This window comes from Rhineura floridana, chromosome 1 (genome assembly GCF_030035675.1).
Source record: "Rhineura floridana isolate rRhiFlo1 chromosome 1, rRhiFlo1.hap2, whole genome shotgun sequence".
NCBI classification, from domain to species: domain Eukaryota; kingdom Metazoa; phylum Chordata; class Lepidosauria; order Squamata; family Rhineuridae; genus Rhineura; species Rhineura floridana.
In genome coordinates this window covers 191885797-191901135 of record NC_084480.1, presented here as the reverse complement: position 1 = coordinate 191901135, position 15339 = coordinate 191885797, and the positions used below count along the sequence as shown (strand labels likewise).

Here is a 15339-nt window from a genome sequence, read left to right as displayed (position 1 = left end):
AGAGCACACACTTATAGCCACTCCAAATGTATGAAACCACAGAATATAAAGCCACTAAGAAGCAGGGTAATGCATTGGGACATTTTACATAAATCAAATGCCTGCTGAAACAGTCAGGTTTTTTCACTGCATGAAAATGCAAGCAGTGAGAAAGCTAGGCAGACCTTGCTTCGGAGGTTATTCAAGATTTTGGGTGCCATGCCCCCAAAGGCCCTGTCCTTTCTGCTTTTCCAATTTATCTCAGATAATTGAAGGAGACATAGCAGGATCTTTGATATTTATTTAACTGCATGGAGCAGGTTGATATGGTAGAAGAAAATAAGTCAGGTGGTCCTTCATTTGTGTGAACTTTAAGTAGCAACTGTAGGATCATTCCCTTCTTTCCTTTTGGTGAACTGATCAGTGGTGTCAGCTCAGATCTTACAACCTATTGGGAAACACGGAATGCTGAGACTAGAGATTGGTGAGAAATTATATTCAGTTCGCATTTTGAGCAGAATCTATCAAATTAGAAGCTTTCTAAAACAATATGAGAACCAAAACACAGCCATACTTCAAAATTCACACGTATTCAAATTTTGCAATGCAGTTTTCCAACCAAGCAATGTTTACAAAAATGCATATGTTAGGGAAAAGTGTGCATAAAAATTGGATATATGAGTGAAAATAACACACAAAAGTGCATCATATGATGAGAAAGTGCTTGCAAAAATGTGTACATGAGTCAAAATTGCAGACAAAAATGTGTTTATTAAGAGAAATTCGCACTAAAATGTTGGAGAAATTTCATGAAGATTTAAAAAAATATTCTCAGATTGCTGCATAAATGTGGAGAACTGAGTTTAAGATTGGAAATTGATAGATCTTTCCATCCCTAGCAGAGACTCAACATGCCTCCCCCACTTGTAGAGGCTCAGCCTACTTTATACTTTCTGTTGGTGTAGAAAGTAAAGTTATTCAAGATGAAGCAGAATGTTCAAAGGATTTAAGAGAATGTGATTAAGCTTGATATCAGGGCTTTTGTCCTTTCAGAAACATGTTACTGTTAAATAGTTCAGATGGGTTGGCGAACCTCTGGCCTTCCAGATAGTGTTGGACTACAACTTCCATAATCCCAGACCACTCGTCGTGCTAGTGGGGACTGATGGGAATTGGAGTCCAACACTATCTAGAGGGCCACAGATTTGCCACCCCTGATTTATGCTTAGGCAATAAAAGAAAGCAATTCTAGTTTGTCTTGTTGCTTTCTCTCTTGCTATTGCAATAATTATGGCAGTAGACAAGCTTGCTTATATTAACAGGTGGTAGCAGAGAAAAGCCCAGGATTCACACACGTTCCCAGACCTACAAGGCATGGCAGCCTCCCTGGATCCTGGCACATAGGGATGGCCAGAAACCAAACATAATCATCAACAACAAAAGACATAAATAAGCTTGATTTCCCTCTGCATCCTTTGTTTGCATTGTGTATGGGAATCTGTCCAAAAATGAGTGCTTGCCTCTCATAAGTCCTGTTCAGTACCCTAGGGCCAGACCAGTTAGAGACAAAAAGCATGTATCCATTCCCAGGTGGATAGCCGTGTTCCAGCAAAACCAACAAAGATATTTGTAGCACCCTATTGTGGCATAATGGCTTGTGAACTAGAGTGTACTTCATGAAATGTGGATACTTGTTTCTGCTTCTGTAGGAAAGAAAATTCAGAATGAGGATAAAGGGTGAATTTCTCACCCTTTGTTCCTTTCAAGGTGACTTGAGGTACCCGCTGTGAGAGGTTGATTGTGAAGACTTATTTTGGGACAAATTCTCAGGTCCAGTACAAATTCAGTATTTATTTTTATTTTATTTTATTTTGAACTTTGGCAATAAGGTGGCCTATAAATAAATAAATGAAAATAAAATTTTTAAAAAAATCCCCCATGTTTCCTCCAAGGAGCTCAAGATCCCTCTCTCAATTTTATCTTCACAACAACTCTGTGAGGTAGGCTGAGAGACAGTGATTGACTCAAGATCACTTGATGAGCTTCATGGCCAAGTGGTGATTCGAACCTGGCTCTTCCAGGACTTAGTGTGAGACTATTACTCTAGGAGTTGGATATTTGGTAGTATCAGAAAAGCAGGAGCTGTGCCCAAAAGATTGCATTCAATACGGATACATAAAGAGTGCTTACAGATTGGTAAATCTACTGCCAAATCCATTGTCAGGGTGCGTAGCCTGCCAGCAAGTAGGTTTGTAGAGAAGAAAAATGTTAGGTGCTGTATAATCCTATTCATGTCTATATAGAAGTAAGCATGGGCCTTAATCCTCGGCAAGTGTGTATAGGATTGTTGCGTAAAATTGTTTCACTCTAGTTAAAAGTGAGAGGAGGATATAAATGGGGGGGAAATGCTTGAGTGTACTTGTTTATAATACAGCATATTATTACCCCTGCCTCACACGCACCCTTTAGGGTTACCAGATCCTGGAGTCCCAGATTCTAGTTTGAACTTTAGTGACTCAGCAGGTGATGGTGCTGCTACTGCACCTTCCACGTATTCTTTCAGCAGCCCTTCTGTTCACTCTCCTCCCTCATCTGCCCCCATTTTCTTTCAACCTTATTATTAATATTAAAGATTATGGACTGGATGGATCAAGTTATACCTGTCATGCTTAGAGTAGACTCACTATAATCAATGGGCTTAAGTTAATACATTGCATGACGAATTTAAGTCCCATTGACTTAATATAACTAAATGAGGATCCAACCTGTTGCAAGCTGAACAACATTTCATCTGTGACAACTGAGTTCAGGTTTTACTAGAATAAATACTTGGGTTTTTTTCTGTTGGCAGTAGAGGTCTCTGTATACTGTTTTTTTTAGTGAAGTATTTACATATGCAGCCGTGTAAAGGTGAACATAATAATAATAATAATAAATTTATGTGTCGCCTATCTGGCCAGTGGCCACTCTAGGCGACGTACATACAATAAATATGGCAGAATACAATATAAAAATACAGTGAAATATATAAATTATAAGAGCAAACAATACATAATAGGAGGCATTTAAAACAGAAGATTATTAAGCCTCCCCAGAAGTCCCGAAAGCCTGCTGAAAAAGCCAGGTCTTTAAGGCCTTGCGGAACATATTCAGGGAAGAGATGTGCCGAAGATCTTGTGGGAGGGAGTTCCAGAGGGTGGGGGCCGCCACTGAAAAGGCCTTTCCGTATATCCTGAAAAGTGTTTCCATGAGTTCTTCAGTGGAGAGAGAAATTTTCCTTGACTGAATTAATGTATTTTTAATACTGGTATATTAGCAACCTGAAGTGCTGATTCTTCTCAGTATAAAAACTTGGCTTTCACTGAGAGGTCAAATAAACTACAGGCACCTGAGCAGCACCACTGCAAGACATGTATGGTCCACCTTCATGCAATATCTACTTTTTAAAATAGAGAGAACAAATAATTAAATAGTTCATTCCTATGAGAAGTTAGACCCATTATGTTCAGTTGGGGTTATCTTGGTTGAAGTAACTAGGATTTGTTGTTATGTGCCTTCAAGTCGATTTTGACTTATGGTGACCCTATGAATCAGTGACCTCCAATAGCATTTGTCATGAACCACTCTGTTCAGATCTTGTAACTTCAGGTCCGTGGCTTCCTTTATGGAATCAATCCAGCTCTTGTTTGGTCTTCCTCTTTTTCGATTCCCTTCTGTTTTTCCCAGCATTATTGTCTTTTCTAGTGAATCATGTCTTCTTATTATGTGTCCAAAGTATGATAACCTCAGCTTCATCATTTTAGCTTCTAGTGACAGTTCTGGTTTAATTTGTTCTAACACCCAATTATTTGTCTTTTTTGCAGTCCATAGTATGCACAAAGCTCTCCTCCAACACCACACTTCAGATGAGTTGATTTTTCACTTATCCGCTTTTTCCCCCTGTCCGACTTTCACAACTTTCATAGAGATTGGAAATACCATGGTCTGAATGATCCAGACTTTAGTGTTCAGTGATACATTTTTTATTTCAGGACCTTTTCTAGTTCTCTCATAGCTGCCCTCCTTAGTAGTAGCCTCCTTCTGATTTCTTGTCTATTGTCTCCATTTTGGTTAATGACTGTGCCAAGGTATTGATAATCCTTGACAAGTTCAATGTCCTCTTTGTCAACTTTAAAGTTATATAAATCTTCTGTTGTCATTACTTTAGCCTTCTTGATGTTTAGCTGTAGTCCTGGTTTTGTGCTTTCCTCTTTAACTTTCATCAGCCGCTTCAAATCATTACTGGTTTCTGCTAGTAGTATGGTATTGTCTGCATATCTTAAATTATTGATATTTCTCCCTCCAATTTTCACACCTCCTTCATCTGGGTCCAATCCCGCTTTCTGTATGATATGTTCTGCATATATATTAAACAAATAGGGTGATAAAATGCACCCCTGTCTCACACCCTTTCCGATGGGGAACCAATTGGTTTCTCCATATTCTGTCCTTACAGTAGCCTCTTGTCCAGAGTATGGGTTGCGCATCAGGACAATCAGATGCTGTGGCACCCCCATTTCTTTCAAAGCATTCCATAGTTTTTCATGATCTGCACAATCAAAGGCTTTGCTGTCATCTATAAAGCACAGGGTGATTTCCTTCTGAAATTCCCTGGTCCATTCCATAACCAAAGTATGCTTGCAGTATGATCTCTGGTGCCTCTTCCCTTTCTAAATCCAGCTTGGACATCCAGCATTTCCCGCTCCATATATGGTAAGAGCCTTTGTTGTAGAATCTTGAGTTACTTTACTTGCATTTTAAGACAATAGTTCGATAATTATTGCATTCCCTGGGGTCCCCTTTCTTTGGAATTGGGATGTATATTGAATGCTTCTGGTCTGTGGGCCATTGTTTAGTTTTCCATATTTCAAAATTGTCAAAATTTGGACAGATTCAGTTTCAGTAGCTTGTAGCAACTCTATTGGTATGCCATCTGTTCCTGGTGATTTGTTTCTTCCAAGTATTTTAAGAGCAGTTTTCACCTCACATTCTAAAATTTCTGGTTCTTCATCATACGGTTCCTCCGTGAATGAATCTGTCATCCTGGCATCTCTTTTATAGAGTTCTTCAGTGTATTGCTTCCATCTTCCTTTTATTTCATCTTGGTCAGTCAGTGTGTTCTCCTGTTGATTCAACATCCCTACTCTTGGTTTAAATTTCCCTTTAATTTCTCTAATCTTTTGGAATAGGGCTCTTGTTCTTCCTTTTTTTGTCCTTTTCTATTTCTATGCAATAACCATTGTAATAGTTCTCGTTGTCTCTATGTACTATTCACTGTATTGTTGCATTTAAGGTTCTAACTGTGTTTCTGATACCTTTTGCTTTCCTTCTTTCTTTAACCATTTTAAGAGTCTCTTCAGTCATCCATTGAGGTCCTTCTCTCTTTTGAACGAGAGGTATTATCTTTTTGCATTTTCCCCTGATAATGTCTCTGATTTCACTCCATAGTTCTTCTGGTTCTCTGTCAAGTAAGTTTAAAGCCTCAAATCTGTTCCTTATATGATCTTTATATTCTTCTGGGATGTTATTTAAATTGCATTTTGTCATTATGATTGCTTTGTTGTTGTTCTTTAGCTTTACTCTGATTTTCAATATTACCAGATTCATGATCCGTACCACATTCTGCTCCTGGTCTTGTCCTGGTCTGGTCTAGGATTACAACCTATGTTTTACTGGGTCTGCAATCTTATGTATGCTTACCCTTGAATCAGCCCCTTTGAACTCCATGAGGCTTGCTTCTGAGTCAACATGCATATGATTGCACTTCAAATCACTAAATCATGATTCCTGTTTCATGATTCAAATGTTTTATTTCCCAGTGCATAGTAATATGTTGATGCATTCATGAAGTATCTCCATGTCCTTTGTTGTACATGTCATTTTCATCCAGCTGTTGTAACAAAATCTGCTACAATTCATTAGAGCAAGTTCCACTGTAGTGAATCAAGGGAGGAGACATTCAGAATGATTATTGTTCATGTTTAAATTAAGTGGCATGCCTTTCTGCAGATGTACAATAGAGCAGACAATGCATGGCTTCCCTCTTGCTTTGTCTCCATGATAGGTTTGTTTACTAGGGTCCTTGTGACCCCCACCCACCCTGTTTTACATTTACAAGCAAGAGTGCATGTTCAGGATCTCTTAACAGTTAAGTCATAATTAATTTGTGTTCAGTGATCCTGAGTATACACTTTTGCTTAAGAACTTACATGTATTTCTGGATCTAACCAAAGTTCACCTAGATGGGGAATCCCAATTACTGTTGAGTTTGGAGACCTACCAGAAATTGTTACTGGTCTTCTGTTGGACCATGGTTTACTTTCTACATATCCCTGCTATAGATGGTTGAAACTAATTAGGAGAATTAGCTTCTAAACACACTTATTCCTGAATTTTGAAATACTAGAGTTCTGTCTGAAAGGAAATGAAATGGCTGACTCCCATTATAACCAAACTCCAGAGAAATGGTTTGTAAATCTTCTGTCATTCCCTTTTCTAATATACCCCTGCTTACAAGTAAGTGATCAAAGCAAGTTACTTAAAGGTTTGATGGATGCATTTTCTTTAATTAGGAATTGGGTATCTTAGTATTGTTGTATCTGAATGAGTATTTTATTAATACTTTTATATTGCACTGCTAGATCATGATCTAAAGATACTCATGTGCAGACTTGATACTCATCTGCTTTCCTATTAACGAAAATCCTCACAAGGATTTACTTCCACACCCATTAGATAGCTGGCATTATCCTGTCTGATTACATATTGGGAGAGGAGATGCATATTAGCATTTAGAGTTCAATCCTCCAAGCAATGACTTCTGATACAATCTGTGCTGTTCTATCTTTGCAGGCGACAAGCTTATCTCCTTGCATTCAGAACTCTATATATTAATTACAACGTATACTTACATTATGGAATTCATTATCAAAAGGTGTGGTGATATCCATTAGTTTAGATTAACCTGACATATATATCTACAAAATGTTGTGATCCAACAAATATTTGACACCTGCCCATGTATTCTTATAGTTAGGCATATTGAAGCCTGAAATAAATACCATCACCCAACTCCCTTCCATTTTACAAAAGACTGTCTGTAGAGTCTTCTGGAAACAATTATTTTTCTCCAAAGGTGCATGACATAGGTGCCTGTTGGGGAAAAAAAGAATTAAAAAGAAGGGATTTTTTTTAAAAAAAGGATTAGATGAATTAATGAAGGATAGATCTATCAACAGCTGTTCGGCATGGCAAATGGGGAGTGGGGCCCTAACAAAATGTTGCAGTTGATTCCTCAGAAGTAAGACCTATTGAGTTGTATGGAACTTAGTTTTGACTAAGTGGGTATAGGATTGCAGCCTAAGTGTTTTTGTGCCTCTGCTTTTCTGTTTCCTCCTCTTCCCTTTTTTACAGGCCTTGGCACTGCTCAACTACCTTTCTCTTTGCCTCATATCTCCATGCTGTCTGTGGTGTTGTATGTTTGTGCATGTGTATTTTCCATTACTTTTTGTTTTTGGCATCCATCCAACTTTGCTTCTTTCTCTATGTCACTGTTCCTGGGATGTTTCTGGGCAGCATCCAATCATTCCTTTCAGTTCTGTTGCACAGCAATACACCAGGTTACTATTGTGTTGTGCTATGTTCACATTTGGTACCTCTTCCATGTGCAAGGCAGGGCTGTGGAGTCGGAGTCGTGGAGTCAGGAGCAATCTTGGGTGGAGTCGGAGTTGGTAGAAATGTACCGACTCCGACTCTGATTCCGACTCTTTCATAAATGGCAAATGTATATTAAGTGTAATAACAAATTTACTGTAGTAAAATGGTAGCACAAGGCATTTCATCACCACCATGTGAATCCAGAGCTTGGAAAAGTTACTTTTTTGAACTACAACTCCCACGAGCCCAATCCCTGGGGCTGATGGGAGTTGTAGTTTAAAAAAGTAACTTTTCCAAGCTCTGGATTCATGTGGTGGTGATGAAATGCCTTGTGCTTCCATTTTACTACAGAAAAATTTGTTATTACTAGTTAATATACATTTGCCATTTATGAAGGAGTCGGAGTCTGACAGTAGAAAAATAGAGGTCAGAGTCGAAGGTCTGGCGTACCGACTCCACAGCCCTGGTGCAAGGACGCACGTTTAGTTTACGTTTTAATTAAATTTGGGGGGACAATATTTAACAGTTACATATCTTGGGGTTCAAAACTTGTTTCATTTGTGAATGGTCCCCTTTCACCTCCGAAGTGTTTGCACAGAGACACCTGAGTTCAGTATTAAAATAACTGATCCCTAAAAGGAACCTTCACATCAATAAATTGTAGACATCCAAATACCAAATACTAGGGGGCAACAAAGGTTTGGGGCAAAAACAATATTGGTGTTGGATGGGGGGAGGGGAAGGATGCTTATGCAGCTCCCTTTTTAATGTGTGGGACCTAGTCCAGGAGTGCGGTCTAGGCATAGATGAGAAGAGTGCAAAGCCAAAAGGATGTGCCTGTGTGAATCATGATTTTGTCTCCTTACACTGACTTCCTGGGAGGAGTATGTAAGGAAAAAAACACAGATTGCAGCATTTGAGCTGGAACGTCATCCATTAATAAAGCTAATGAGATTTATTAAGCAAGTGAATGAAGAGTGTCTAGTGGAACTGCTGTCTCTAGGATCTATATTTCCCAAGAGCCCCTGATGTGACCTGAATCTCTGACCTTGAAAAGGGAGTCACCTTCCTGATGCAGACAACGTGAAAAATGAGGAAAATGCAGGCAGAGGCAGAAAGAAGCTTGCCACCTGGGAGTAGGTCTGCATGCTGGGTGAAGCATGATAGGACTGGAATGAAAGATCACCATTGGGTAGTTGAAACAGAGTAAGCTCTGGGATATTGTTGTACAAACTGTAGTAGGAAGGGCTGTGCAAGGCTACATTTGAATTGGTGGCCATCCCCAGCCAGATCAAAGACTCTGATTATTACACTATTATGTGCTGTTCCTTGGGAGTCTGCACACTTCCCTGTTTTAGCTACCTTATCTAGACTATTAAACCATCTGTTGTTTCTTAGCCATGTTTCATTGAGATTGGAGGGGGAGTATAGAGATTGGTAATACTGGAGCACCTTCAGCCCTTGTCTTCAGTTCTAGTTGCCCAAGCATGATACTGGAAGGTTAATTGGGACTGAATGTGTTACTGGTAGCAAGGATTTGCAGAGCTCACAAATGGGGTTATCCAGAACCATCTGGATAAATGGACTGGATACAGAGGGTATGAAGAAGTTTTATGAGTCAAGTATCCTAACAAGTTAGCAGACAGTGTAACTGACAGAAAAAGTCAATTTTGATCATTAAGAAGTGGATGTTGGGGCAATGCTAATGTGTTTTTGTGTGTGTGGGGGGGAACTTGCTGCACCTTGTACAGTTTATGTCTTGATGGGCGTAGATGTCCACTTGATGTTCCTAGAGCTAGGGATCCAGATTATGTTGGTCAGTGACGCAGGTTGTGAGACTCACAGACAAGGTTTTTAGCAGAGAGAGAGAAACCTGAAGCAGAAGGGTTAAACTGTGAGAACAGAGTTCCAGACAATCAAGGTCAGTGTGGCTAGCTGAGTGTGTGATAAGCTGGGAACTGGCAGGATCTCGAGTGTGGGGGAAGAATTGTCAATGGAGGAAGATGTCTCTAATGTCTTTGCCTAGTAAAGACTCTTACATGAAACTTGCCTGGCCTGTCTTATTCCTGTTCTAAACGGCTCTTGAATTCATGCCACGTCTCACCTACACACGCAGTGCGCTACAGATTATACCTTGGCTCTCAGAACTTGTATTAGGTGTGCAATCTTTGGTTTTGCGTGTGATGAGAAGAAAAAGGAGGCAGAGAAAGCGAAAGAAACGTGAGTTGTATAGCTGGCTATGTAGCCTTGAGACACTGCAAGGATATCCTGTTACTTGCGGGGAACTGATATTGCTTTAAAGGCTAACACTGACTGTCTGGGTGATTGCTGCTCTTCTTCCCTCACATTCCTGCTCAATGTAAATTTATAGCACAAACATATCGTCAGCCTTTTCTCTTTACAAGTGAAATGATCCTCTAAAAGACTGTCCTGAAGTGTCCTACTAGACAGAAGTATAAAATAATATAATAATTATAGATGTCTTATTATTAATGAAATGGAAATGGAAAAATGGCACAAAAACCCAATAGATATCTGTCATGACTGTGATGAATTAACGTGTGTGTGTGTCTGTGAAATTAAAAGAGAACCATGTTAAAATATTCTCAAAGTCTTAACAACCAGTTGTTGAATAGAGAGCCCTAGATCAGTGTTGTAGATCTCAATAACCTACTCACGATCCGTCAGCTGCACAGGAAGGAATTGGATGCTCTTGGCAACACGACTAGGTGGTAAGAAGGCATGGGAGGACTGGGGGGAAAAAGGACCCGCAGAAGGTCTGCAGTTCACTTTAGCAGAATGTACATACAATTCCGGAGAGTTTAGACTCAAGGGAGCAAGTACATCTTTCATGTTTGCCTTTTTTTTCTTCGTAGAGCACAATTGGAACAAACAGAAAATGAGAATGTTCTGGTGAAATGCATATTAATTGTGTTGTCAAAAGTTCCTCATGACAATAGCTAGTCAAATGCCCATCATTATAGTAAATGGTATGTGTGTGGGTAGGCAAAAAGTCCGTGTACTGATCAGATCTTATTGGTGGTGTGGTTGAGTTGCATCTCAGTGAGGTAGAAGCAAAAACTGCTTTGTTCTTGGTAATTCTAGTCACTGACAGCCAAACTAGTAATAATACCATGCTAGGTTGTTTCTTGATCACGCTTGTATTGTAGTGTGGAATAAAGTGATGGTAAGAAATGTGAAATACTCTAATTGGTTGCAAATTATTTAGTTTTTTTCATTTATTTACCTACCTATTTTACCTCACTTTTTCCATGAGAATGGCCCCCAAAGTCCTTAAATAGTAGCTCAAAGAAATGAAGGGGCTCCAGTTGTCTCTACTGGACAAGACCTGAGGTCATACATAATATGTTGACTGAGTCAAATTTCTCAACATTTCTTACTTATTCACTAATAGGCAAAACAACCTTGCAGTTTAAGAACATACCTATAGCCCACGGATATTTCTGTCAAACTTCAAAAAGCAGGGAATTTGGGCAGCTATAGTGAATGCACCAGGGGAGCAGGAGACCTGAACTCCTCTCTGAGATATTATATTGCCCTACAAATATGTCAAAATGCAAGCACAATTTGGGTTGGTCTTTCACAGTCCAATCCACATCCTGTGTAGCTTGGAATGATTTTGTAACAAGTGCCTCTGAGCATATGGTCAGTGGTGGCAACATCTGCAATTAGCCCAAACAACAGAAACAAGACAAGTGCTGTGCTTATCTTTTTTGGGTATAGATATGTTCTTAAACCACAAGGTGTTTTTTTTGCCTATTAGTGAATTTCTCTGCTCTTTAATCTGGGAGTAAGAAATGGGATCCTGTGCAAGTTTGCTGAGAATGGATCAATCATTTGCATGGTTATTGAGTTCAGAAGGATTTACTCCTCTGCAATCATGCTTAGCATAGATGAAACTGACCAAGGGGAAGGAGGAGAAGAGGGAGGGCTGGAGTGGGCAGGAGAGGAGGAAGAAGGAAGAGGGGAGAGGAGGAAAAAGGGAGGACGAGGGGAGAGGATAGGGGAAGGAGAGGCAGGAGAAGGGGAAGGAGAGGAGGGAGAAGGGGAAGGAGAGAGAGGGAATAAAAGGAGAGAGGGGGAGGAAAAGGTAGGTCTGATCATTTGCATGCTTACTGAGTTTAAAGGGATTTACTCCCATGCAATCATGCTTAGGATAGGTAAAACTGACCATGGGGGAGGAGGAGAAGAGAGGAGGGGAGGGGGGAGAGGAAGGAGGAAGGGAGGGGAGGGGTGAAAAGTGGGAAGGGGCAAGAAGAGGAGAGAGGATGAGGAAAGGGAAGGTTTGATCATTTGCATGCTTTTTGAGTTCAGTGAGATTTACTCCTGTACAGTTATGTTTAGGATAGCTGAAACTGACCTGAGGAAGGGGCAGGGAGGGGGAAGAGGAGGGGATGAGATTGGGTGTGTGGGCACTGGGCAGAGGGAAACATTGTAAACAGTATCATAGTTTTTCAGGGTTTCCCCCACCTTTTTATTCTACAGCAAGTGCATGCATTCTCTCACTCAAATTTAAACCAAAGCTGTCCCTGGCTACATCCACACCAGACCTTTATTTCCCTTTAGACAGTGCTGGCTTCCCCCAAAGAATCCTGGGAAGTGTAGTTTGTAAAGGGTGCTGAGAGTTGCTAGGAGACGGCCTATTCCCCTCACAGAGCTACAATTTCCAGAAGACGGGCTGACTGTTAAACCATTCTGGCCACTGGAGCTCTGTCAGGGGAATAGGAGTCTCCTAACAACTCTCAGCACCCTTCACAAACTACACTTCCTAGGATTCTCTGGGAGAAGCCAGGTCTGTCTAAAGGGAAATAAAGGTCTGGTGCTGGTGTGGCCACCTGATTAGCCAAGCCAAACAGCTCTGGCTTTTAGAACACTGACAACTGATTCTTACTGAGCATGCCTGTGCTTATCATTGACTTCAGTGTTAAATTTCCTATATTAATTAAAAGTCAGCCAGGCATTTTGTTAACTTTTAAACTGCAGAAGATGAAGGCCAGAGTATGGGGCAAGGTCAGTAATTACAGGTACTCTGTGAATATGGCTGATTTTAAATTAATTTCAACAAACAGGGATCTGGATTTTTTCCCCTCGTTTTACACTTTGAACTGTTTTGTGTATCACCATGAAAACTTAGAGGGTTGTTAAGCAAGCATTTCTGAGTTCAGGACTATAAATTTTGTAAGGTTTTGTTTTGAAATGAGCTTATGGGAAGCAGCAGAATGGCATGGGGGGCTATTTTTGATTAAACATGCCAGAATGCAAAAAATCCATGCCAGCTGTAATATAGAACCACTCTTGGGGCTGCATAACAAGGAGAAAATGAGGGTAACCCAGAAGCTGATATAGAACAAGTTCACTTCAGAATATTGTGAAAAACTAAAAGTGAATAATGCATGAAGCAATTGTATATATTGTAATATATTAATACATAATATTAATGTATTGATAAACCAATAATAATACATTTCATAAAATGTAAATTGTCTCCAGTATAGGTGTGATTCTCACTAATGCCATATGAGTTAAACAAATACGTAGTGTAATGATTCGAGTTTTGGACTGGGACTAGGAGACCAGGATTTAAATCCCCACTCACCTATGAAGCTCATTGGGTGACTCAAGACCAGTCGCTGTCTCTCGGCCTAACCAGCATCACAGGGTTATTGTGAGGATTACAGGGGGGAGAAAGAACCCCAGAGGCTTGTGGTTTATACAAGGATACTTACAATTAAAAAAAAAACAGATGGGAAATAGGGGAACTGGAAGAACTCTCTGAAAGCTGAACGGAGGAAATGACATCAAGATGCGAAAAGGGCACAGGCAATGATGGTGAGGAAAATGGTGCAATGCTGAACGTGGAGCTCCTCTTCTTATGATGATCATCCTTCCCCAGATTAAGGAGAAATTTTCATGAAAATTCCGATTGACGCCCTTTGGTGGGGGAGGCTGGTTCGTGGGAGGACCAAACAACCACGCCTTGTTCCAACATGGAGCAGCTCCTCCAGTTGGCCAGCATGGAGCTCAAGTTCCTCATCATCCAGAATGCAGCTGCCTCCAAGGCATTCCCTCTGCCATCAACAAGCCTCAGTATGCTCACCTGCTAGGAAAACTGCAGCATCTCCGGCCTGGACAACGTCTCTTGTGATTGGAGCTGGGAGTTCACCATGGCCCTTTTCTTCACCGACGGCATCCTTGCCACCACGGCTTGTGTTGCCCTTCCTCGCTGCTCGACGCCACCCGCTTCAGCACCGGCATGGCCATCTTTATCCTCCTCCTCAAGCCTTTGTCCTGCTTCTTCGCCTACTGGATGTGTCAGGAGTGCGGAGGAGAGTGTGCCTTGAGCCTAGTCTGGGAAGGTTCGCCAGAGAGACACATTTCCCGGGACGATGTTCGCTCCTCTGCTGTTTCCTTCGTCCACCATTGCTGGGCCGGCTTCCGCTCTCTGTTCTTTCTAGAGGGGCTTTTCTTGCTTTGTGTGTGTCTCTGACAGTTTGGAGATGGGTGTTTACCTCCCATCTTTTCTCCTGGGCCCTTTTTAGAAGGCCAAGAAGAGAGAGGAGTGAATTTTTGCTTTGTGATTTGTTAGTGTATTTTATTGGATGTTGTAACTGCTGCTTTTTCTAAACTGTATTGTTTTTATTGATGTATTTTTATATTTGTTTTTATTTATTTTTGTAAGCCACCGTGAGGACCTTTTGGGCAAAAGGCGGAGTAGAAATAAACAATAATAATAATAATAATTTATGCCACCTTGAGCTCTTTGGAGGAATGGTAAGATATACATATACTTACTTACTGGACTGCCTTCAAGTCGATTCCGACTTATGGCAACCCTGTGAATAGGGTTTTCATGAGGCTGAGAGGCAGGGACTGGCCCAAGGTCACTCAGTGAGTGTCATGGCTATGTGGGGATTCGAACCCTGGTCTCCCAGGTCATAGTCCAACACCTTAACCACTTAACAACACTGGCTCTCAAGATATACATATAATAATGAATAAATAAATAAACCTATATTTGTTTCACCTGATTGACTGTTCTGCCATCTACTATATATTTTGGAAAGTTGTTTGTTGCTATGCAGCTGGACACCTCTTAAGATTCCATAACCAAATTTTGCATGATGGTCCCTGAAATCAAGGAGCAGGTTTTCATCTATACAGTTGGACGCAATTGCAGACTGAAACTTAAAAAACCATACTGATTTTAACCAAACTACTGAGTTTTGGGTTTCTTAGAATTCCCGAGCAACTTTGGGAACAATGCTCCTAGTACAAAATAATTACCTGCTCTGTAGATTTCATGAGTAAAGATCTAACATAGCCATCTCTCTGCCAAACTTGTTTTCTGCATGTAGGAATTCTGCCCTCTCCACTGGGGCAGCATTCTGTATTGTGAGCCTCTCTTGTAGTATGCACCTTACCTTATCTGCAGTTGAACCAAGCCATACTAATCCTGCAGTGAATGGTATTGTTGACTGAATAAATAATTCAAAAGGTGGGTTGAAGTTGCGTATGCAGTAATGGCTCCATTGCTCAGTACTGGATTTGCTTCCTAGTTTGATGCCGTTCCAAGACTTTAAATTAACTGTACAATCTCCACACCTGAAGGAAAAAAACCCTCTTGTGGAAAGCTGGTCTATTTCT

At 40.6% G+C, this 15339-nt stretch overlaps 1 protein-coding gene across 3 annotated transcripts in view; it reads left to right on the top strand.

Moving 5' to 3' along the window:
- CDH18 (cadherin 18) overlaps positions 1–15339 on the top strand; it is a 560265-nt gene that overhangs the window by 123225 nt on the left and 421701 nt on the right. Inside the window, exon 1 of one of the 3 annotated variants that reach the window (XM_061589830.1) lies at positions 9676–9894. The exons of the other annotated variants lie outside the window; for them this stretch is intronic. The gene's annotated coding sequence lies outside the window, so the exon portion shown is untranslated. Of the gene's footprint in view, positions 1–9675; positions 9895–15339 lie in introns of those variants that run through there. 3 annotated transcript variants of the gene reach the window in all.